Raw genomic sequence first — 16,026 nt, 5'->3', positions numbered from 1 at the left:
CATTTTTGTGTATTTATTTATTGTTATAAAAGATACATTGGGAAATTATGGGATCAATTTTCAACTTGCTGCTTAGGTCTAAAACTGGAAGTGAAAATTGAGGAGTTTCAACAATGCTTACATAGCTGTGCAATCTACAAGACCAAGTTTAAACCCAGGCAGTAAATTGGAAATCTACCTATGTTTCGATATCAAAATGTAAGAAAATCTTTTGAGTATTGTTGTCAAAGCATTTCGTCAGGACAATCCACAAGATTACCAATGTAAGGGAAAACAACAACACTATGAGAAGAGAGTGCTTTTGAGTTTTTTGAATCTTTTGCGTTTTCCCTGTTTAATTTAATTTCTTAATAAATCTGATTCGTACTGAGCTTGAGAAATACAGTTTGTCAGGTAGTTGTCCACCAGTCGTAGATATCAAAGAGAGTAGAAAATGTCTCATACAGGGAGTATAACATCACCGGCCAGGGAGTGTTGTGGAGAGGAAGGTGTGTTTACTCTTTACAGCTCACAGCTTACTTCATGCATAAGCTCAGATTTTAGTCTTGGCTGTGAAGGGGAACCTTTGCACTGGACAAGATACAGAAGTATCTGGAGAACACCCAAATCCAACAGACCTGGAGCAAGACATCTACAATCCATTACAATTGCCCTCTGACTCACCTCAAGAGTTTAAAAACAGCAATTATCTGGACTTGCCTATTTTCTCCTCACAGGGAGAAATTAAGCAGCAACCTTAAGTGGATGGGCCAGGTTAAAAATATTTCTGTCTTAGCTGGTAAAGATCACAGCTGTTCTCCAGACTCGGCTGCCATGAGCAATACCTGGGATGGCCAATTAGTATGCTAATTATAAAGAGACTCATAAATCAGGAGTGGTTTTATTATTAATCTCAGATGATGAAAATATTGCAAACATTTAAGTAGAATTTAAAACAAAAAGAAAACAATTTTAATTGTGGTTCTCCTACCTCCCTACCACTTTCTATTCTCTCCTCCCTTTTTATTTATATTGTTTTAACTTTGCTTTAGCCTTATATCTCATAAGCCCAGCATAAGCAATTTGCCACAATACCAATGTAATCCCAACACATTCAATCTCCTGTGAGGCAGTCACAGGTACAGAAGATTAATTTCTCCCCAAACACCGAGAGGTAATCGAGCAAAACTCCAGCATTCCACATAAACCACACTTGGTTCAACATTGGCCCATTGCATTCCACAGATAACTCACCCCTACTTCCAACAGCACATCAACCATCACATTCCGGAGAGTATTTGATCATCTGTGTCTATGTTTATAATTTCCAATCTCGTTTTTAAACAGATACTTATCCTGGGTTTATTTTTTAAAGAGTTAATTGACACAGTGTTAGTTGCTTTAGCTGGGAATAGAAATTCTGAATAGGATCCAAGGGTTGCATCCTCCATGGGCTCAATTCCAATCTGGATGCGATCGCTGAATTTGTTCCAATGAATTGCACCCATAATTGATGTGCTGTCCAATTCACTGGAGCAGGTTATGGGATCTTTGATGAGTGACAAAATGCATAACCCACAATTGACAAAAGTTGGGATTGGTTGCGATGGTCAGGTCACAAATTAAATTATTTTTGTTATTCAACTTCCCACAAGCAAACGGCCTATTTGTACCAAGAGGTGCTGCTGACTACTGGTATTGTATTTGTTTTGTTTGCAGATAATCAGGAGTGGATTGCAGTTGTGCATATCATTCACAAGTGATTTTGACATCTTTAAGTCTATAACCCAGTGAGGTGCACACCTGTTCACCTGTTGTTTTGTATATAACATGGCTCAGTAGTAGCTCTCTTCCCTCTGGGTCAGTAGGTAGTGCGTACGTAGGCCCACTCCAGAGACTAAAGCATAAAATCTAGTCTGACACTTCAGGGCAGTCCTGAGGGAGTGCTGCACTGTCACAGATGCCATCTTTCAGAGGAGATGTTAAATCTAGGCTTCATGTGCCCTGTCAAGTGGATGTAGAAGAGCACCTGGCACTATTAAAAGAGCAGGGGAGTGCTCCCCGATGTCCTGGCCAACATTTATTCCTCAACCATCACTAACTCAGATTGTTATCTGGTCATTTACTTCATTGCTGTTTATGTAACCTTGCTAAGTGCGAATTGGCTGCTACACTTTCTACATTGCAACAATGACTACACTTCAAAAAGTTCTTAATTGGCTGTAAACAACATTGGGACATTCTGAGGTTGTGAAAGGCACTATATAAATCCAAGTCTTTCTTTTTAATAGATCCTTTTTTGCATGTCCAAAACAGTGGATACCGTAACAATTATTTTATTTTCTTGTTAACTGTGGCTTTAGTGACTGCTCTATAGCACAGAAACAAGGCACAGGCAGCTCCAAAGGCACTCGTCTCATGAGGTGGGTTTCCAAGGGGCCACAGGAGTCAAGGTACCACTGAATGCAAAAATAAATGGATGCCACTTCCCAACCCTGCAATGACTGCTGTAGGCTGAGCTCTCAGTCTGGTCTGTAATAAACTTCCCGATATCAAGCCACAAGCTCTAAGGCTACTGTACAACTGTGCATGCTTAACAGAACTGAGTTTGTTTTAACCGAGTTCAAATCCCTTCATGGCCTCACACCTTCTATCTCTGTAACCTCCTTCAGCTGACAACCCTCCAAGGATTGTGCTTTCCTCCAGCTCTGGCCTCTTGTGCATCCTCCACCTTCGACGGCTGTGCATTTAGCTCCCTAGGCCCTAAACTCTGGAACTCCCTCTGTAAACCTGCTCCACTGCTCCACCTCTCTCTCCTCCTGTAAGACCCTCCCTAAAGCCCACATTTTTGACCAAGGTTTTACTCGTCCCTCCTACTATATCCTTCTTTGGCTCAATATCAGTTTTGTCTGATTACCTTCCTGTGAAGTGTCTTAGGACATTTCCCTATGTTGAAGACACCATATAAATGCAACTTGTTGTTGTTGTTGTTGCTGCTGGCAAAACCTGTTTCCCAATTTGAAATGAAATGTAGTGAATTTAAAACCCCAGCAGATTAAACATAATTTTTTCCTGTGTGCTAAGTATAACTACATCATAAGGCCCTTCTTTATAACTGCATTCATAAGTTCATCATGGAGGAAATCTGTCTCCTCCATATTCTGGGACAACTTCCATAATAGTTGCAATGTTAACAAAGTACTCAATTAACCCCATCACTTCACTATCAGAGGTCTATAGTGTTCTCTTCTGTATTATATTAGCTGAGGATCACACCATTCTCATTGCTTGTTCAAATGTGCAGTACTTGGCAAATACAATACAATACTGCTGACTCACAGTAAAGTTGTTGCACATCTAGGGCTGGATTTAATGTTCCTGTTGCAGCATTCAGTGCTGGACCTAGAAGTGCGTTTTGTCGCCACTCATCACGTCTGTGGTGGGCCCACTACAATCACGCCGCAGGCAGCCAATTCTAATAGTGGAGGCATGGGGCCCAGCCAATTACACAATGGGGGCGAGATTTGAGGCGCTGATTGTGGTGTCACATAACTCCGGAGCAGGTGCTGGCGCCATATTTAAAGCCCTGCCGGTCCTGCTTTCATTGCTGCCTTTGAGTCATTTTCTGTTTGCTGCAGAGACTGGTCTTGGAGTGACTTCTGGAGCACCCCATCCCCCTCCCCACCCTGGTTAAGGACGCCGCAGGATGGCAAAGGCAAGACGGGTGGTCCCATGGTTTAGCGATACTTCCCTCCTGATTCTCCTCCAGGTCTCAAAGAAAAGGCAGGAGGTCATCTTTCCCAGGGATGGCAAGAAGAGGTCCTCCTGCCTGACCAAGCAAGCCTGGATAGAGATCGCAGAGGAGATCAGCAGCTGTGGGGTCACCCCCACCCCCAAACATGGGTCCAGTGCAGGAACAGAGTCAACAACCTCCTTTGTTCTGCCAAGGTGAGTGCTCCGCACTTCTTTCCTCTTGGGGTTTGCATATGGCTACGCAGGAGGTTGTGGGACCTGGGGAGGCATTGGCAAGGGGGTAAGCCATCACCACGTCCTGTCAGATGCATGGCTGCATTTCAGCCACAGGCCACTATCTGAAGAACCTCACCCCAATCACCAAACTGGAGAGCTGACGTGGGGATGAGTCATATAGGAAAGCCCAGCAGGGATGAAGGGCTGCCACAAGCACACCTGTCCTATAGCTCTTCCTGTGAAGTATGACTATCTCCCTCTTTCCAGTTGCAGGACAAGAGGGCCCATAACAACAGGGAGACCTCAAGAACTGGCTTGACTCTCCTGTCACATGACTCTCCTGCACCTTCCACCATGGCAGATACTTTCACCTCGGTGGGTTTCCACTCGGCTTTAGAATCAGGGTTACAAGCTGGTGAGAGCACCACATACGTGCCTGAGCAGCTGGCTGAGGGTGAAACAGCCGAGGCCTCTGACAGTTGGAGGACTGTGGGTGGCCAGGCCCATGCTGAGCCCCAGGTTGATGATGAGCCTCTGCTGTCAACAGCACAGGGCATGCTGGAGCTGCAGGGAGAGATAAGGCATCATCTGGTGGAGATGCCAGAGGCCATGTGCAGCCATGAGCAGACGATGGAGGGGTCCATCCATGTCATGAGTGCTGCCATGTCTCAGACGTACGAGTGCATGGCTTCCTCCATTGAGAGATTAGTGACCCTCCAGATCCGAAATGAAAGGAGTTTTCAAGATGGCTCCTGGGCTGGAAGCTCCCTAGGAAGCTCCCTTGCTGTTCAACTCTATCCATGGCCATCTGCTCCCATCCCTAACGTTTTCTCCCCCAATCTGCCCTCTTAAACTGTTTAAACTCCCCTGGCTCTTTAAATCAGTTCATTTTAGCCCTATCTAAAAGTTAACAGTTAGTTTAGTGTATGTTACCTGGGCCCACTGCCCTCCCCCAGCCACACCTGCTCTTTGTTTTCTCAATGAAATTGATCCGGATGAAACTGACGAGCACAGCTGCCGATACTTTAATCTCCGATCCTGCTGTCTTCACAGTCCAGAGTGTCTGCAGCCACGGCATGCGGTAAGTCCATTGAGGTGAAGAAGGAGCTGCGGGACCCGAGAGAAGTCCTGTGAAAAGGTGCCCCGAACACCCAAAACATCCACGAGCGGCCCCCCCGGCCGCAACTTCAAAGCGCCCGCGGGAGATGGCTCGGAGAGCATCTGCAGCGCACTGTCGGCAATGCTGCATGCCTTTATTTAAACCACTGCAAAAAAAAAAAAACCCTTAGCAAATGTAATCACCTCTAAGTCTGCCAAATGATGCTTCACCTCCCGAAGGACGTGGATGAGCTTTCCGGACGTCGATGGTGGGCACTGAGGAAATGGCTTATTACCTGCACCAGATTCCACCCCCCCTTTACCCCCCTTCCACCCCCCCCCCACCCCCGTCCCCTTCCCTGCTCCACCCTCTCAGCTCACCCCCTCACAACCCCGTCCCAGCCCGCCCCCCCCCCACACCATCTTCACCCCGCACCCCCTTCCCCTGCACCCCCCCCCCCACCCCCTCCCTCTACCCCTCCCCCTTGCAACCCCTCCTCCCACCGGCACCATCCTACACCTGTGTAGGGGCCCCAACAACCCCACTGCCTTGTGGGCGTCTCGGGAGAGACCAAGGCTAAGGGAGTAAACCCTAACAGAAAATCCGGAGCGGAACCCCGTAGGCGGTCATGTGTCACCTTTGGCATGTTTCCGGCAGTTCCTGCAGCCATACTGGTGCCAAACGTCGTGTCCTGCACTCCTTTGGACCCCACCAGAAAGGCCGAGAGGGGGGTTTTGACGACTGGGCAACTCTCAACCTCCATAAATTTGCCCAGGCATGCGCCATGGAGAGGTCACTCCATAGTTGCCTCACAGCGACTGAAACAACACGGAAGGCAGCAGTTACGGGTTATAAGTCCAGATAAATTGGCGTAGAAACTGGGCGCCACGGGTTGCCTTTGTCGGTGGGAGAGGTCATTGCACCTCACTGGACAGCTACCGCCCGCCTCAAACCGGGCAGCCCCCGGTCAATAAGGTTCTGTCCCGCCACAGTCTGCCTGCTTCAATGGGTGCTTGGAGCTCAGGGTCATTGCCCGAAAGGTGGACTGATACACCGCACCAAACAACATGAAAAAAGGAAAGAAGGTACCAGCCCTTCGCTTTGCAAGCTGGAACGTCAGAACTATGTGTCCTGGCCTGTCGGAAGACCTTACACAAATCAACGATTCTCGGAAGACCGCCATCATTAACAACGAGCTCAGTAGACTCAATGTGGACATTGCAGCACTTCAGGAGACTCGCCTCCCCGCGAGTGGCTCTCTAGCAGAGCAAGACTACACCTTCTTCTGGCAGGGCAGGGATCCTGAAGAACCAAGACAGCATGGAGTGGGCTTCGCCATCAGAAACTCCTTGCTCAGCATGATAGAGCCTCCCTCAAATGGCTCGGAACGCATACTGTCCATCCGACTGCTCACCACCTCTGGTCCAGTACACCTACTCAGCATCTATGCTCCAACACTCTGTTCCGCACCTGAAGCTAAAGACCAGTTCTATGAACAACTCCATAACATCATTAGCAGCATCCCCAACACCGAACACCTATTCCTGCTGGGGGACTTTAATGCCAGGGTTGGGGCCGACCATGACTCATGGCCCTCCTGCCTTGGGCGCTATGGCGTTGGAAGGATGAATGAGAACGGGCAGAGACTGCTTGAGTTGTGTACCTATCATAACCTCTGCATCACCAACTCGTTCTTTCACACTAAACCCTGTCACCAGGTTTCATGGAGGCACCCAAGATCACGTCGTTGGCACCAGCTAGACCTCATTGTCACAAGGCGAGCCGCCTTAAACAGTGTTCAAATCACACGCAGCTTCCACAGTGCGGACTGCGACACCGACCACTCCCTGGTGTGCAGCAAGGTTAGACTCAGACCAAAGAAGTTGCATCATTCCAAGCAGAAGGGCCACCCGCGCATCAACACGAGCAGAATTTCTCACCCACAGCTGTTACAAAAATTTCTAAATTCACTTGTAACAGCCCTTCAAAACACTCCCACAGGGGATGCTGAGACCAAGTGGGCCCACATCAGAGACGCCATCTATGAGTCAGCTTTGACCACCTACGGCAAAAGTGCGAAGAGAAATGCAGACTGGTTTCAATCTCATAATGAAGAGCTGGAACCTGTCATAGCCGCTAAGCGCATTGCACTTTTGAACTACAAGAAAGCCCCCAGCGATTTAACATCCGCAGCACTTAAAGCAGCCAGAAGTACTGCACAAAGAACAGCTAGGCGTTGCGCAAACGACTACTGGCAACACCTATGCAGTCATATTCAGCTGGCCTCAGACACCGGAAACATCAGAGGAATGTATGATGGCATGAAGAGAGCTCTTGGGCCAACCATCAAGAAGATCACCCCCCTCAAATCTAAATCGGGGGACATAATCACTGACCAACGCAAACAGATGGACCGCTGGGTTGAGCACTACCTAGAACTGTACTCCAGGGAGAATGCTGTCACTGAGACTGCCCTCAATGCAGCCCAGCCTCTACCAGTCATGGATGAGCTGGACATACAGCCAACCAAATCGGAACTCAGTGATGCCATTGATTCCCTAGCCAGCGGAAAAGCCCCTGGGAAGGACAGCATTACCCCTGAAATAATCAAGAGTGCCAAGCCTGCTATACTCTCAGCACTACATGAACTGCTATGCCTGTGCTGGGACGAGGGAGCAGTACCCCAGGACATGCGCGATGCCAACATCATCACCCTCTATAAAAACAAAGGTGACCGCGGTGACTGCAACAACTACCGTGGAATCTCCCTGCTCAGCATAGTGGGGAAAGTCTTTGCTCGAGTCGCTCTGAACAGGCTCCAGAAGCTGGCCGAGCGCGTCTACCCTGAGGCACAGTGTGGCTTTCGTGCAGAGAGATCGACTATTGACATGCTGTTCTCCCTTCGTCAGATACAGGAGAAATGCCGTGAACAACAGATGCCCCTCTACATTGCTTTCATTGATCTCACCAAAGCCTTTGACCTCGTCAGCAGACGTGGTCTCTTCAGACTACTAGAAAAGATCGGATGTCCACCAAAGCTACTAAGTATCATCACCTCATTCCATGACAATATGAAAGGCACAATTCAACATGGTGGCTCCTCATCAGAGCCCTTTCCTATCCTGAGTGGTGTGAAACAGGGCTGTGTTCTCGCACCCACACTTTTTGGGATTTTCTTCTCCCTGCTGCTTTCACATGCGTTCAAATCCTCTGAAGAAGGAATTTTCCTCCACACAAGATCAGGGGGCAGGTTGTTCAACCTTGCCCGTCTAAGAGCGAAGTCCAAAGTACGGAAAGTCCTCATCAGAGAACTCCTCTTTGCTGACGCTGCTTTAACATCTCACACTGAAGAATGCCTGCAGAGTCTCATCGACAGGTTTGCGTCTGCCTGCAATGAATTTGGCCTAACCATCAGCCTCAAGAAAACGAACATCATGGGGCAGGATGTCAGAAATGCTCCATCCATCAATATTGGCGACCACGCTCTGGAAGTGGTTCAAGAGTTCACCTACCTAGGCTCAACTATCACCAGTAACCTGTCTCTAGATGCAGAAATCAACAAGCGCATGGGTAAGGCTTCCACTGCTATGTTCAGACTGGCCAAGAGAGTGTGGGAAAATGGCGCACTGACACGGAACACAAAAGTCCGAGTGTATCAGGCCTGTGTCCTCAGCACCTTGCTCTACGGCAGCGAGGCCTGGACAACGTATGCCAGCCAAGAGCGACGTCTCAATTCATTCCATCTTCGCTGCCTTCGGAGAATACTTGGCATCAGGTGGCAGGACTATATCTCCAACACAGAAGTCCTTGAAACGGCCAACATCCCCAGCTTATACACACTACTGAGTCAGCGGCGCTTGAGATGGCTTGGCCATGTGAGCCGCATGGAAGATGGCAGGATCCCCAAAGACACATTGTACAGCGAGCTCGCCACTGGTATCAGACCCACCGGCCGTCCATGTCTCCGTTATAAAGACGTCTGCAAACGCGACATGAAATCGTGTGACATTGATCACAAGTCGTGGGAGTCAGTTGCCAGCATTCGCCAGAGCTGGCGGGCAGCCATAAAGACAGGGCTAAATTGTGGCGAGTCGAAGAGACTTAGTAGTTGGCAGGAAAAAAGACAGAGGCGCAAGGGGAGAGCCAACTGTGCAACAGCCCCAACAAACAAATTTCTCTGCAGCACCTGTGGAAGAGCCTGTTACTCCAGAATTGGCCTTTATAGCCACTCCAGGCGCTGCTTCACAAACCACTGACCACCTCCAGGCGCGTATCCATTGTCTCTCGAGATAAGGAGGCCCAAAAGAAAGAAGATCCGAAAGGTGTGCGCAGACTTGAAAACTATCACCTTGGCCATGAGCTCAACGCAGCGGTGGCAAGGTGAGAGAAGGACGAGGTGCCTGGAGTCTTCTCCAGTTCCTCATTCCTCTCTGGTGAGCAGGGAGGTTCAAGTGAGCCTTGAAAAGGAGGAGGAGAGACTGACCTCCACAGCTGGGGGCTCCCCTCAGGGTGCTCCAAGTGTTGTCAACGGCTCTTCAGCCAGGGTCAGTAATGTGCCTGTACAGGGACACCAGTGTCTGTGGTAAAGGTTTTGTGGTCCATAGTAATTTAAATGTCTTATTCCAAGCCTTTAAACTTGTGTTTTAAAATAACCTAGTGGCCAGAATTCGACCCGCCGAAGGTTTCCATCTGGCCCACCAATCCTCTTGTCTGACACTGGGCTACCTGTGGCTTGGCTTTGATTGATGGCTCTCCTATTAAAGTGTATGTTCAGTGGAGGGGGTAGGTGGGATCTGTGTATGATGGATGACGGCCGCCTGTCGGTGATTGCTCAGTGTCTGTGACTGACAGCAGGCTGCCAGGGCAGGGTGAGCACTGATTGGCAGGTCAAAGTGCTGGCGTGCTGGAATCGGTTGCCCCTGCTGTTTTCATGTGGTTCAGGGAGTGGGACTGGCTGCTGTGGGGGACAGGGAGAGAGAGGCCGAGGGGAGAGCAGGAAGTGGGCCAGCACACAGCCAGAGGCATAGTGTGCTGATGAAGGAGCACACTGAGAGTCAGGCATGTCTTTAAAGAAGCACTGGCCCAGGTAGCAGAGGGAGAGTGGGGGGGGAGATAGAGGGGAGAGAGATAGTCACAGGGGAGAGAGGGGAGAGAGAGAGAGTGGGGGGGAGATAGAGGGGAGAGAGATAGTCACAGGGGAGAGAGGGGAGAGAGAGAGAGTGGGGGAGATAGAGGGGAGAGAGATAGTCACAGGGGAGAGAGGGGAGAGAGAGAGAGTGGGGGAGATAGAGGGAGAGAGATAGTCACAGGGGAGAGAGGGGAGAGAGAGAGAGTGGGGGAGATAGAGGGGAGAGAGATAGTCACAGGGGAGAGAGGGGAGAGAGAGAGAGTGGGGGAGATAGAGGGGAGAGATATGGTCACGGGGAGAGAGAGAGGGGTGAATGAGGGAAAGAGAGTGGGACACAGAGGGGGAGGAAAGAGATAAAAAGAGAGGGGAGGGAGATGGGCACAAAGAGGGAGAGGGATGGACACAGAGGGTAGAGAGAGAGAGGAGGGAGACAGGCACAGAGAGGGAGAAAGAGAGAGTAGAAAGAAAGAGATCAAAATCACTCCCGAGAGATGGACTATCTATTTGAATTCTCTGCATCACTACATCAAGTGTGTGGGCAGACATTGATTACTCGTGAAAGTATCTAAATAAATAGGGAAAAATTTGTTTTAAATCAGACTGTGTTTTGGTGGCATTAGGTTGGCTATACACTGTATATGCAGATTAATTGCCCTTATTTCTGTGGCTGAGTCAATAATTTTATCAAATGTCCATGATGCAACTTGTTGGTGCCTATCCCTGTCCTCAGCTCCTCTGCCAGTGAGTCCAGCTCCAATAGCCGCAACTCCTGACGAGAGTCCTGCACCTGTGCAGGAAACCCTCAGGCAGCCGGGGCCCTCCAGGCCTCAGGTAGCCAGAGGACACCCATCAAAGCCACCCAGGCCAAGGGGCAGCCTGATCAGCAGCCTGACTCCAGCCCATCTGCTGGTGAAGGGGTCACTTCTTGTAGAAGCACACGGAACTGTATAAAGAAAACCACCTAGAGATAATTGGGTTTCACAGGTGTTTCACATTTGCCATTTCTTTTGTCTTATAATTTTTTGGTTATTTAAATTAACATTCTATGTGGACAAAGCCTATTCTTTCATGCCTTAATGGTGAGATACCGACTTCACTCTTCTCTCTTAGTGGCTACCAGTGTAGGCACGCTGCCTTTGGTAAGTGTTTCATATGGCCCAGAGTGCATGGGTGATCAGGGTGCTAGGCACGGAACCCGAATAGAAAGGAGGTGACAGACTGAATGCATTTAGCTGAGTCTTTATTGCTTTCACTCTGAGTGACTGGAAGTGGGTAAGTACGAGACTGTCTCTTGCCTCCTTGGTCCGTCATTCAAACTGCCTGAACCCCAAGGGGTTCAACATCCATTGCTGCCTTCTGAATAGCCTCCTCCATGTCCTCCTCGTTGGTTGAGGTCTCCCCCCTATGCAATACTAGATTATGCAGAGCACAGCAGACCACCATGATATGCAATACCCTCACTGGGGCATACTGCAGGGCTCTACCAGGTCGATCGGAATACCAGAATCTCAACCTCAGTAGCTTAATGGCTTGTTCAATGGTCGCTCGGGTGACAAGTGTTGTACCTCTCCAGTGCTGCATTGCAAGGGTTCCTCATAGGCATGAGTAGCCATGTCTTCAATGAGTAGTCCTTGTTTCAGAGAATCATCTTTGAAGGTTGGGGGGGGGGAGGTGGGGGGGGCCTGAAAAGCTGTGGCACCTGGGACTTTCAAAGTATGTAGATGTCATGGTTGCTTCCTGGGGAGCAGGCATCCACCAGCAGGAAACATTTTCAGTGGTCGCAGACCAGTTGCATGTTGATGGAATGGAAGCCCTTTCTTTTGATAAAGATGGCTGGCTGGTCCTTTGGAGCCTTGATGGTCACATGCATGTAGTCTCTCACACTTTACATGTGGGGAAATCCAGCGATGGCCCCGAATCTGATGACCTTCTCAGCCTGACTGTCAGAGTCAGTCTGGTAGTGCACATAGTCACCAGCCATCTTGAACAGTGCATTGGTCACCTCCTTGATGCAGCAGTGGGAGGCTGCCTGGGAGATGTCACATATATCCCCAGTGGATCCTTGGAATGACCCAGATGCGCAAAAGTTAAGTACCACTGTGATCTTCAGGGCCACTGCCATAGGATGACCACCAAATCCCATTGGTGGCAACTCATCCTGGAGCACGGTGCATAAGTTAGTACTGGCCTGCCTAGAGAACTGCAGTCTATGCTGACAATGCCACTCTGACATTTGGAGGTAGCTGAAGCGAGACTGGTACACTCTCTGGTGCTGGTGTGCCCTTCTTTGCATGGTTGGCTGCTGTTGCTCTTGTCATGGAGCTTCATGGGCAGGCACAGCTGCCTCCTGTAATATTACTTGTTTCTTTGGTATGCAAACTATTGTAAGGTTTACAGGACTGCAAGTTATAGCCAAAGAAAACGTGAGTTTTTCTTATAACTTAACTAGAACATATTGTCATGCTCATGAAAGCAACAGTTATGAACTAAAGTGAGCTGGAGCAATTATGAACTGTAAAAATGAACTAAATTCCAAAAAATGGACACACTTATGCTGCAGACAAGATGGAGTAAAAGGTCAGGTGACCTCTCCTGCACTGCAAATATACATAGTGACTGTTGGAGACTAAACCCATCATCACATCTGGACTAGTCCTGGGGAAAGCACATTAAAATGCTAAACAGCCCATTCAATGCTAAATGGCTTCTGTCTTCAAGAATTGGGCTGACAAAGGCCTTCACAGGATGACTTCAGAAGCAAAGCCAAGATAATGGGTGGGAAATAACACCACTTTATCAAGATAAGCCACATTCCAACCCCATTGTGTAACAATGGTCACATGTTCAAAGACATTGGACTCACCAGGGGAGACCACCCATGGTCACCTGACCAAAACCAAACCTGATAAGGTTTCTTCTTTAAAAAAAGAGATTTCTCTGAAAGATAGAAAGACAGGGAGAGAGAAAGAGAAAGGCAGCAGGTGCGAGATCCATTCCAGCCAAGAAGAAGACCCTGCCTGTAACATCTTTAAACCACTGAGGCACAGACTGCAAAGGTGACCTTTGAAAACTTCAATAATTCAGTGAACCGAGAAGAGAAACATTAGACCTGCATCGCTGTTAAAAATTCCTCCTGGAAAACCAAGAATGGTTCAAAGTGAACTCTTTTACAACAATCAGACTTAAATGCATGCTATCCTCTAATCTCTATCTTTTCTTGTGTGTGCGTGTGTGTGTGTGTGTGCCTGTATGAGCCTGTGTAAGTGGGTAAAGTTGCAAACATTTTGGGGCATTGTTTAATAAATAGTTATCTTTCTTTTTTAACCTAAAAGGAAACCTGCCATTTGTCTGTTTATTTATCCCTTAACACACTCAGGGACTAAAACACTATTTTTTTTAAAAATCACTATCGGCGGTCAGTTGAGAGGTGAAAAGTGGAAGTCACCTACACCATTTCCCACCTGTCCATAACAATATATGTATAGTTACTACTGGAGCCACACTAACCCACATCTCACTCTGTTGGGCTACACCCATAACTCCCTGGTCATGTGTGACGCGACATCACTTCATCCAGTGACCTTCACTTCCAGCTTCTTAAGGTGCTTCTCTTAAAGTTGTCCCACAATATCCCCCTTTTTTCCAAAGATAAAAACATGTACAATATGCAATGATATTGCAGTTCATACTGACTATACATGATTAAAACAAAACATTACTTTGAAGTAAGCAAGTTTAGCACTCTAAAATGTAGAGGAGGTTTGCTTATTCGTTCCGATCTTGTTATCATAAGCCTCTTCCCAGAGTTGAGTTCGTCTTGATTACTCCTCTGAGACTTTGGTGACTGAGACCTCTAGTTAGTATGTTCTTCTTCTGTGCTTGTTGCCTCTGTATGTTCATCTTTACACTTTGACTTTGAATGTGTCCACAATGCCATAGGGTTGTCACATGTACTGTTGTTGTACAGGTCTCTCAGTTGGCTTTGGTTCCATCTGAGAATTGAACCATTGCATGTCTAAACCTCATACGATCTGGTTTGGTTGCATATCCTAGCAAGATACCAAGTTCCCGAAGTATGATTGAGGACTCTGACCTTCTGTCTGACTCGTAATTGAGCCAATTCTGGCCCTACTTTCCTGTCATACGATGCCTTCATCTTCCCTTGTTTGGAAAGCCTAGAAAAATGACGACTGGCAGCATCAGCGATCACCAGCAATCCCTCTGTCCTGTGGGTACTTGCTGCAATGAACTGAAGCCCGAAGAGAGACTCCCCATCATATCGTCTCTTTGTGTCAAGACTCCAAGGCTTTGTGTCATCCTTTACATGGACTGACCCGATACACGCACCTGGATATTTTCTACCATTTTCAGTGCGATACTGACTTCATGTATTGTGACAATTCATAGACCTCAGCGTACTGGAAGTCCTGCAACAGCTGGTCCAGTTGTGTCTGCAATATAAAACATTTGTGGTAAGCATTCGGAGCTCCCATAGCCGTACTGTAAGGTTATCGTTCTAATATACTTGACTGGAGAACCATTGTAGGCAGTCAGCCTAGCTGTGGCGGGTTTTACCATAGATTCCCATTTCTTTAAGTACATGTCCTTCAGTATACGGAGAGGCAGAATATTTGCACTTGCTCCAGTGTTGAATTTCATTCTGAGCTTATGCTTGCCACTGTTCTGTGGACGTATAATCTCGATTATGGCAAATACCTCAGATTATGTGATAGCATGAACTATCTATGTGAAATGCTTGCCCACTGTTCACACGAGTGCATTCTTCATCCATGTCCTTCTGGCAATCTGTCTCTCTACTGACCTGGTGTACCTGTTTGGGCTTCTGTTGTGTGTTGGTAAACCTTTTATTGCATTTGCCACCCTGTCTTGCAGACATTCTCTTTGCATGTGATCTGCCACCATTCCTGTGTGCAGTATCTGAGCACGGCCTTCTGCACTGCCTTACCCAATGTTCTCGCATGCCACAAGCTTTGCACTGGTCCTGGTATGCCAGACAACTGTCACACAATTGTGTGAATCCGGCTGCATTTACCACAAGGCTGAGCAGATTTCTGAGCCTTGGTTACCACACCAATTGTCGTAGCTGCCCCCAGTGCTTGTAACTGTTGGCACCCAGCCAGGATGGCTTCAAATTTCCTTCCATTATTAAACAGTGCATTTATGGTGTGCCTTTTCTTCTTTTCTAGCAGGTCTTTTTGAAAGGCCTCTATTGGGGTTGTCATGCAGACACCCACCTGCTAAGAATGAGGCATATTAATTTTGTCATCTGAACATTTGTTTTAAACTGTTGCTGAAGTGAAGAAATGACTTGTTTGAAGATCACCAGACACTGGGCTGGAAGGATATTTGAAAACTAAGAGACACTGCTTGTGGAGACAAAGTACTATTCCCTGCTCCAATTAACCCAAATGGATTTCGATCACCAGACATTGAAGGGGTAAGGAAGCGCATTCCAGGCCCTGCTAAGATGATACAATCCACAGAGCCAGGACTGGTTAGACCAGCTGGTTACATGACTAACTGTGTGGTCCCAGTTTTTTGAAGTAGCCACAGGATAGTTTGAATTCAGAAGGCAGTGTGCAACTGAAGCTGAAACAAGCAAGTTTCTCCGCTGGCTGTCTCTCTCTATCGCTTTCTCCCAAGCCACCAGACCCAGGGAATACACATAAACCTCAAGAGAAAAAAGACTCCTACATCGGAACACGTTGAAGCGTGAACTGGGCCCCAACGAATTGCAAGACTTACCGGCAACCAAAGACTGCACATTGAACTTAAAGGTCTGTAACTACCAGATATTGCCTTAAACTTTTCCCTTTTATTCTTTTCTACT

The sequence above is a fragment of the Heterodontus francisci genome, chromosome 11, assembly GCF_036365525.1.
Source record: "Heterodontus francisci isolate sHetFra1 chromosome 11, sHetFra1.hap1, whole genome shotgun sequence".
Classification (NCBI taxonomy): Eukaryota; Metazoa; Chordata; class Chondrichthyes; order Heterodontiformes; family Heterodontidae; genus Heterodontus; species Heterodontus francisci.
The sequence above is the reverse complement of the archived record's forward strand: the minus strand, read 5'-3'. Positions refer to the sequence as shown.